Here is an 8,761-nt window from a genome sequence, read left to right as displayed (position 1 = left end):
AGTAGTGGAAGGAAAAGGGATAAGGTATTGAAAACAATACCTTAAGCTTGCTTAAACTATAAAAGGAAGAAAGTTGAAGTATTGACAGTGAAGAGAAAGAGAAAATTTTAAGATCAGCTACTGGTCTGAGAGATATCATGTTTCAGAGAACTAGGAAAAGACAATTTTAATAAAAATTAATAGGAGTTTCAGATTGATTCTGCCTTGATATTATTCAAGAGATTCTGGTAAATATTCAAATCGCCTAAATTACTTTTGATTGCTGGATTGAAATTTTCTTCTAAGGCAACATTGACAAGGACTGGACTATGTAGAGTACCAGGTTTTATTTGGGTTACATGCATTTCGATATAGCCATTTTGATGAGATCAGATCTAAATGGCTTGCCTAAAAGTTCCAGAAGCCTAGTCACCTAGATGAGTGCTTTACTCAAGGCTCGATCTACATCTTCCTAACGTAAGAGCACAGATCCAACTATCACATCTCCATAAGGAAGACAGTAATTTCTACTTGGTTACATCTGTTAACTTGACTAAAGACACATTTGTTGACTGTATTCCTCTTCAGTTTTAAATTTAATGGAAACCTGGGTTTGTGCCATCTCTTTGTCTCAGGTATTAATCAACTCCCCAGTTTAAATGTATTTGATAAAAATATCTGGACTCAAATTAACTATATTCCGGGTAAAAGGAGTTTTTCTGAGACCTAAACAGGCTGTGTGGATATTTCATAGCTGATAACGGAGTTGTTATGAGAATAAGACAGAGCTGGGTTCAAATACTGGCTCTTAAAGTTAATACACAGCAAGATTTCAAGCAAGCTGCTAATTACCCTCAGCCTCCGCTCTTGCAAAGAAAAGCAGCAGAACAATATCTACCTCATGAGATTGTTGGGATGAATAATGGGTTGATATTTGTAAAGTGCTTAGTGCTCAGAAAACACATACACACAAAAGAACTTTGGAAAACATACTTTGCATAAACATCAATAAAAAGGCACAAAAACTTCAACTCCCCGTTAGAAAAAAACTACAAATGTTGAAAATGTGATAGACTTGTCAAAAGTACATTACGTCACTCACAAATAATTGTGAAACATAGCTTACTCTTCTATTTATTACGTAAAAAAATGCAAAAGTCACAATTTTATTTTTGAGGAAGATTAGCCCTAAGCTAACATCCACTGCCAATCCTCCTCTTTTTGCTGAGGAAGACTGGCCCTGAGCTAACATCCATGCCTATCTTCCTCTACTTTATATGTAGGACGCCGGCCACAGCATGGCTTGATAAGCCGTGTGTAGGTCCACGCCCAGGACCCAAACTGGCAAACCCTGGGGTGGCCAAAGCAGAAGACGTGAACTTAACTGCTATGTCACTGGGCTGGCCCCCCAATTTTTTTCATTAAGAAAATAAAAATGAAAATGCAAAGTCCAACAGCTGATAATGCTTCAATTGCTCATTTTGTTGCCAAGTAGAAAATGTGTTCCTTGTTCCTGCAGCCCCTCGCAAAGCATATGAATCATGCTCTACCTATGCTCGTGTGGGACGGCCTGGCTAATAAGGAGACTGCCCAACCCAGGTGAACCATGGGTAACATAGTTAAATGCAGTCTCTGTGTGGGCCACAGGTTCTGCCTGAATTCTAGCTTTCCCCTTATAGAAAAGGTAAATCTGAACAAATTTACCAGCTGAATTTTCACTTCCCGTAACTAGTAAGCAATCATCCTCCATTGAAAATGGCAATCATTACTCCATTTATTTTACTTAAAAAAAAAAAAAGCAACTGAAGCATACATCATCTACCTTCTCTGTTCCACCCTGATGAATAAAGTGGTAATCATTATCAGATTCGGTATTGCAAATTTATTGTGATAAATTAATAACCGAGGAGAAAATGGCCCACTGCCTCTCTTGTTAACCGGGCTAGTTCATGGACCTGGTTTAGTCAGGGCACGTCTATCTCTGGAAAGAGATGGGCGGCAGATAAAGAGGTGGATTTGCTTGTAGCCCATAAGGAACAGAGGTTCCATCCAGGCAATTCCAGAAGTTACTCAAGAGCCACCAAACCAGTAATCGAACTCACGCATTCCTTTTGCCCAGACACAGAGAAGGCAAGCTCCTTTGTAATGGATATGATGCCCCAGACATAAGTTCAAAGCATCAACAGGGAATTTGGCCTGAGGTCACTATAAATCCATACTGAGAAACCTCCAGAGAAATAGCTTTAGTCATCCTCAAATTAGCAAGTGGAGTCCAGGAGAATAAAAATTCCTTACCTGTCCCAATGGAAGTATGAAATGCTTCCAGGTCACAGGCAGCTAAATATGCTAAAATTTTCCACTGTGAGTGGAGAACCAACTGCCTCCATCAAAATCACATGAAATACACATTTGTCCCTCATTTATCTTCACCTACTGGTTGCACTAAACAGAGTCATTCTTATTACAGAGTTCTGGCATTCTATACCGATTGGTTATTTACCTGAAGTTTCAAGTAAAAGAACCTGTCTAAATATTGGCAAATATACCTGGATTGGGTGAACCCTAGTGATTAGAGCACAATTTAGAAACTGGAAGCCCAGGAACAGGATGGGCCCAAAGACATGGAAGATTTCTATAGAGTTCTAAACACTTGAATTAGCTACCATCTTGGCAATATTTTTAAATGAAATATTTCACATAAAATTCTGTATCTCTGCAAAGAAGATATACAGATGGCCAAAAGGCACATGAAAAGATGTTCAACATCACTAATCATTAGGGAAATGCAAATCAAAACTACACTAGGATACCACCTTATACCCGTAAAAATGGCTATAATCGCCAAGACAAAAAATAAGAAGTGCTGGAGGGGATGTGGAGAAAAGGAAAACCTCATACGCTGCTGGTGGGAATGCAAACAAGCACAACCACTATGGAAAACAGAATGGAGAGTCCTCAAAAAACTGCAAATAGAAATACCATATGACCCAGCTATCCCACTACTGGGTATCTACCCAAACAACTTGAAATCAACAATGCAAGGTAACATCTGTACCCGTATATTCATTGCAGCACTATTCACAATAGCCAAGACATGGAAACAACCCAAATGCCCATCATAGATGATTGGATAAAGAAGATGTGGTATATATACACAATGGAATACTACTCAGCCAGAAAACAGACAAAATTGTCCCATTCACAACAACATGGATGGACTTAAAGGGTATGATGTTAAGCAAAATTAGCCAGACAGAGAAAGACAAACACCAGGTGATTTCACTCATATGTGGAAGATAATCATACACATGAATAAAGACAACAGTTCAGTGGTTACCAGGCAAAGGGGTGGGCATCGGGGGTCAAGGGGGGCACTTATTTGCTGACAGACAAGTAATAATGTACAACTGAAAGCTCACAATGTTTTAAACTATTATGAACTCAATAAAAATTTAAAAATTAAAAAAAATTTTTTTAAAGTAAATTCCTTAAAAAAAAAATTCTGGATCTCTAATTTCTCTTGGCAAAACTAGATCCACATTCTCACAAGACGACAATCTAATAGTACTGAATAGCAGCTGCCCACTTTACACACGACCTATTCTTGCCAATTCGTCACAGTCCCACCCAGGCCATTTTACTCACTTATCAGCCAGCCTCCTGTAGACATCCTGGTTTGTGATGGCTGTATGAAAGATTCTGGCAGTCCCATGAGCCAAACCAGAAAATCAGCCTTCCCTTCACAGAACTCTCATTTAATATGGTTTATATCTGTCTTAGTGCACTACTTATTATATTTGTATCTTTCACCGCCCAGTGTCTTTCACAGAATAGGTGTCATACATTTTAGTTGAATAAATCAATAATTTAATTTGAAGACAGCTGCTTACATTCTGCTAAAACTTCTCCTCCCTTGTTTCAAACACAATACTTCTTTTAATACAGCCTGAGGTCACATTAGCTTACATTAGCTCACATTATAATCATTCAGCTGGACCCTCCCCCTGTTTCCTACCCTAAAAATAAAACACTAAGAATGACCTCTTATAATCCGTGGGCACAAACTCAGGAACATCCTTCAAGCATCAGAAAGGAATGGTTCTAGCTATGCGATTTTAGTATCCCTCCAGCCTCGTTTAAGGGATGATCCCAATGACCTGGTGATGAGCCATCTCTCGGAATCTGCAGTGCCTTAAGCCATAAGAGCATCTGGACCAGCTGATTAAATCATCAGGAGAAGAGACCTAATGTGAAGACTAACGTAGCCATCACACAACAACATATGTCAAGATGCTGGATGAACATTTGGCATAAAATCCGTGGCAGAAACTGCCTGATGTGAAAGAGATGGAGAGAGGTTGGAAAAAGAGATAAGGGGAATTATTACAGGAAGAGACAAGTTAGCTACCAATGGTGACATTTTATCTCCTGACTGGTACTTTTAAAGAAAGCTTTTTAGGGTTGCCTAAATTAGCAGATCCGCTAACCTATTACATTACCAGGAAATTAGAAATTACAAATACATTTATCTCCGGTTGGCTAACGTGGGGTTGTATGTGCAGGCTTGTTGCTGCTCATAAACTCCAGGAGCCACACTGCTAGCTTTGACATTTCAGCTGTGCTTTCTCAGGCTCACGGGCACAGAAGGATTTCTGTCTACTTAACACGGCAAGGTATCCATCTGTCCTGTCTCTGCCACCTTCCCCTGCGATTAAATTTGCAAGTGGCGAGGAAATCACACAGATAAAAGGATTAAAATGCAATAATTTAAGTAAGGGCGAGCCTTCAAAAGGATATGATCTGAGCTGTCTCCTTCTCTCTCTATAAAAATAACATTCATAGTAGTAGACTCGCAGTTTAAAATGCAGATAAAAAAATAAATGAAATACTCATTGCATATTTTATCCCCAGGGCAATACAAACCAACCGGATCACTCTGTCTTCCCAAAACTTGACCATGCTAAGCTCTATAAGCTTTTAGGAGATACCCAACATATTAAAAAAAAATCACACTTGCACTTGCGGAGTTTACAGTTTTGCTAGTAACTTGGAACTCACCCAATGAAAACACTTAAAGAGTATTATCGGGCAATACACGAAGATGACGGAAGGCTAAGGCAGACAAGCATAGGTACATGAAATTTCTTATTTTTAAGCCGGTGGAGAATGTTTTCTTATTTGAAAATAGAAAATTAAAAAATTATTACACTCCCTTGCTGTGCCAGGCACTCTTACACGTATTATGTCACTGCACCTGTTCAAACAGGCAGCGGCGATGTGTCCCGGCTTCTCTAGGTGAGGCAACTGAGGTTCAGAGAGGTAATTAATTTGTCAAGGCTCATCACAGTAGCAAGAGCCAGGGCCAGGGGCTCAGCTGCTCTCTTCCATCCTGCTCCAGACCTCTTTGCACCACATCACGACTCCATCCCGGCGCAGTTTCTCATTTTAAATGAAGGGAATTAAACACATCAATGCTAGAGAGGCTGTCCAAAAGGGGATGTGAAACATGTTACTATGACCAATTCACCCCAGTCTAGCCACAACCTTCCTGGTTTTAGCACCAAAATACCACACCCAGGGAAATCATTAGGTCTCAGTTTAAAAAAGGAAAATTTGATGCACCAGGCAACCCGTCAGTTGTAGGTAAACTGGAAGGGTTGGTCACCCTACCTGTGGCTTTCCCACATATATAGGGACAGAGTCAATTCTAATGTCTGCCTCTCTAACATCATTTCCCCGTGTCCCCACCACAGCCCGCATCTGATCCTAGAGGACCTAGCTAAAGCTCAGAAAACTCAGAGCCGAAAACAGCCCCTAGAACATGGTAGAAACTCAACAAATATTTGCTAGATTAGTGTCCATGTTTGTCCAGTCTCCCAGTTCATAGGCCATAGTGCTTTGCAAGTAGTCAATGCTCATTGATATTTAGTGAATCAAATATAGATGAAATTGGTCCATGATAAATGGGAAGAGTGATCTTAAAGAGTTAAAGACAACTCCAAGGAAGCGGAGTGATCCATCTCCATGACCCGGTGATGGCAGAGGCCTTGTGGCTTGATTGCACATTTATGAAGATCACATCTCTCTCCTCTAGAAGACCAACTGGTGGAGCCACATTTCCTCTCCCGGGCAGCAGCCTCCCCAAATCACGGTTCAGCTGCCAACATCAATTGGCTTCCAAAGGACCAAAGGCCAGGGTAGGTGCCCCAATGACTGTACTGGACAACATTCCTTATGTCCCAGGCAATGTGCTAATAATTTAACACACATTATCCCATTTAAAATTTACAAGAACGTGAGGCCATGGTTATCATAATTACCATTTTATGGATAAGTTACCTAAAGCTTCTAAAGGGACTGAATCTAGAGCCCAAGCTCTTAGGCACAATGACATAGTACATCCCAAGGTGTCACACAGTTGATGGACATTCTATGCCTAATAATATGGTACCTCACTGATTTCTGATGTCTTTGGGGCACCTTGATGATAACTAGAATAGTTATTTTCTGGAAATTGAGAGGTGTTAGCAAAAGATTATGTAAACCCATCTCTGTATAATTTAAGGTAGCTCTTTCTTTTGCTTTTTGGAGCTTGGAGTTTGTAGATCTGAACTTGTGCCAAATGCTGTAAGCAGTTTTCCTATAACTGCATCTGCAAGTACTCACAACTTAAAAACACTTCCCTTGGAAGGCCCAAAATACACCCTTCTGAAAAGAAATCCCATATAACATCTTTGTCAAATGTTCCCTTTTTCCCCCTTCCTTTCCCTTTCCTTTCCTTTTGTGTTAACTGGATCTTCTTGTACTAATATACCTAATTGAGCGAATCAACCAAAATGTAAATGTAGATGAAGCCATACTCCTTGGGTACAATATTCTTAACTACTGATAATTACACAGAATATATTGGAATTAGCCAAGCCCTACAGGAAAATACTTCTTTAGACACCCCAACTTTAATTTAACCTTGGAAATGCGTAAAATCAAGGAATTTTAGCACTAGAGAGAACCTTAGAAATAATCTAGTTTGGTGGTTTTCTAACTTTGGTCTGCAGGGCCCTTGGGAGCCTGTTTAGCATGTGACCAGCCAACAGTGTCCCATCATCTTTAAGAAATGGTGATGGTGAGGGTCGAGTAGGGGCTCCTGCTCTGGCCATCTTCAATGAGTGCTGATGGCAGATATTGTGAGTTGGCCCATCCAGCACCCAGTCCAACCCCTTTCTAGCTGGCTTCCCGTTCTGCACAGGGCCTGGGTTCGGTCAAGCAATACATAGGTACTTAGGAACTACGTGAAAAGGCAGCCACAGACTGGGGGCTCAGATCTTCTGGCAAGGACAAGGGCAGCATCATTATGGAGAGCTGTGTAGAGTTTCTGGATTCCAGTCCATAGGGTGGTAGGTATCAAGTGACGGGCAACAGTGACAATGGTGCTTCCACAAGAATAGGTGTGTAGTGGTGGAGTATGTTCTCTAGCTGCTTTGTTCCTGGCTGGGCAACATCCATGCTCAAATCCCCAGCTCTTCCAGAGACCCTATAGACCAACTAGTACCTTTTAGTAAATCTTTTCCTACCTAAACTACCTAGAGTAGATTTGGTTGTTGAAACCTAGAACCCTGACAAATTTGCTTTTATGTCTTGATGTAGTGTGTCCTTATAATTTAATTTAACCAAGGAATTCTGGAGGGAAGAGAATGTGAAAATCACACATTCTATGGGCTGCCTCACTTTACACATAGCGAACTCGGGGTTCAGAGAAATGAAACTATTAGTGCTAAAGCTTCATCTAGAATCCAGTTCTCACTGTAGGCTCACCAAGTGATGTTCCAGGAATGACCAACACTGGTCCTGGGCAAACCTCAGCCCACATGATTGCTCAGCCCTTAAGAATAAACTAGGTGGCCCATGGCTGGCCTTCCCTGCACACCTGTCAAAAAGCTCCAGTGTTTCAAGTCAAAATTTCATTGCCTATCACATTTCAAAACTTGTCAAATCCCCTGCTGTTGACTTTCAAATCTTATTATTTTGTGAATGTCACTGTTATTCTAATAAAATGCGAGTGGTGTTCCTCGTCCTCCTCCTTTCTGCAGGAATTAAGGTATTTGGGAACAGTTTCTGGGACACTTCTTAAATCTGTTTTGTTTTTTTTTATTTTTAAGTTTTTTTCCCAACAGGCACATCTATGTCAATCTGATCAAAATGGTGCAACCTTTCAGATCATGTTATTCGAGCACAGATAGGATCAGTGCCCATAGATTATATCATAGCTAGGAGGGTGAGTTCTGGTATCTGGGGCAAGTTATTGACCCCCGTTAGGATCTCAGTTCTCTCATCTGAAAAACCAAGAGTGAGAATCATACCCATTTATCTCATGGGATTTTTGTAAGAATTAGAGGGAATTCATGCAAAAATTGCACAATGTCTAGTATGTAATACATGCTTAATAAGAGTGAGCTGCTATATTTTATTATTATTATAACAAAATCTTAACTATGATGGGGAAAATTCCACAGAAAATTGCTTCCTGCCTTCCAATCCCAGACTCCCTTCAGGCTTCAAGAGAAACTGTCCTACATGGCATTTAGTCACTTGTCCCAAAGTCTTCTAGTACCACGTTTTCTGCCCAGGAATGAGAACGAAGAGAGCAGGAACAGTCGGCCGGTGCACTCTTCATTAGACACCATCCACGTCACACAGACGGTCACGATCTGTGGGAACCTCATTCTGGAAACTCATCTCTCAGAGAGGCTTCCACTATCCTGGCATCATGAAAAAATAGTCCACA

This window comes from Equus przewalskii, chromosome 15 (assembly GCF_037783145.1).
Source record: "Equus przewalskii isolate Varuska chromosome 15, EquPr2, whole genome shotgun sequence".
NCBI lineage: Eukaryota > Metazoa > Chordata > Mammalia > Perissodactyla > Equidae > Equus > Equus przewalskii.
This window is presented reverse-complemented; position numbering follows the sequence as displayed.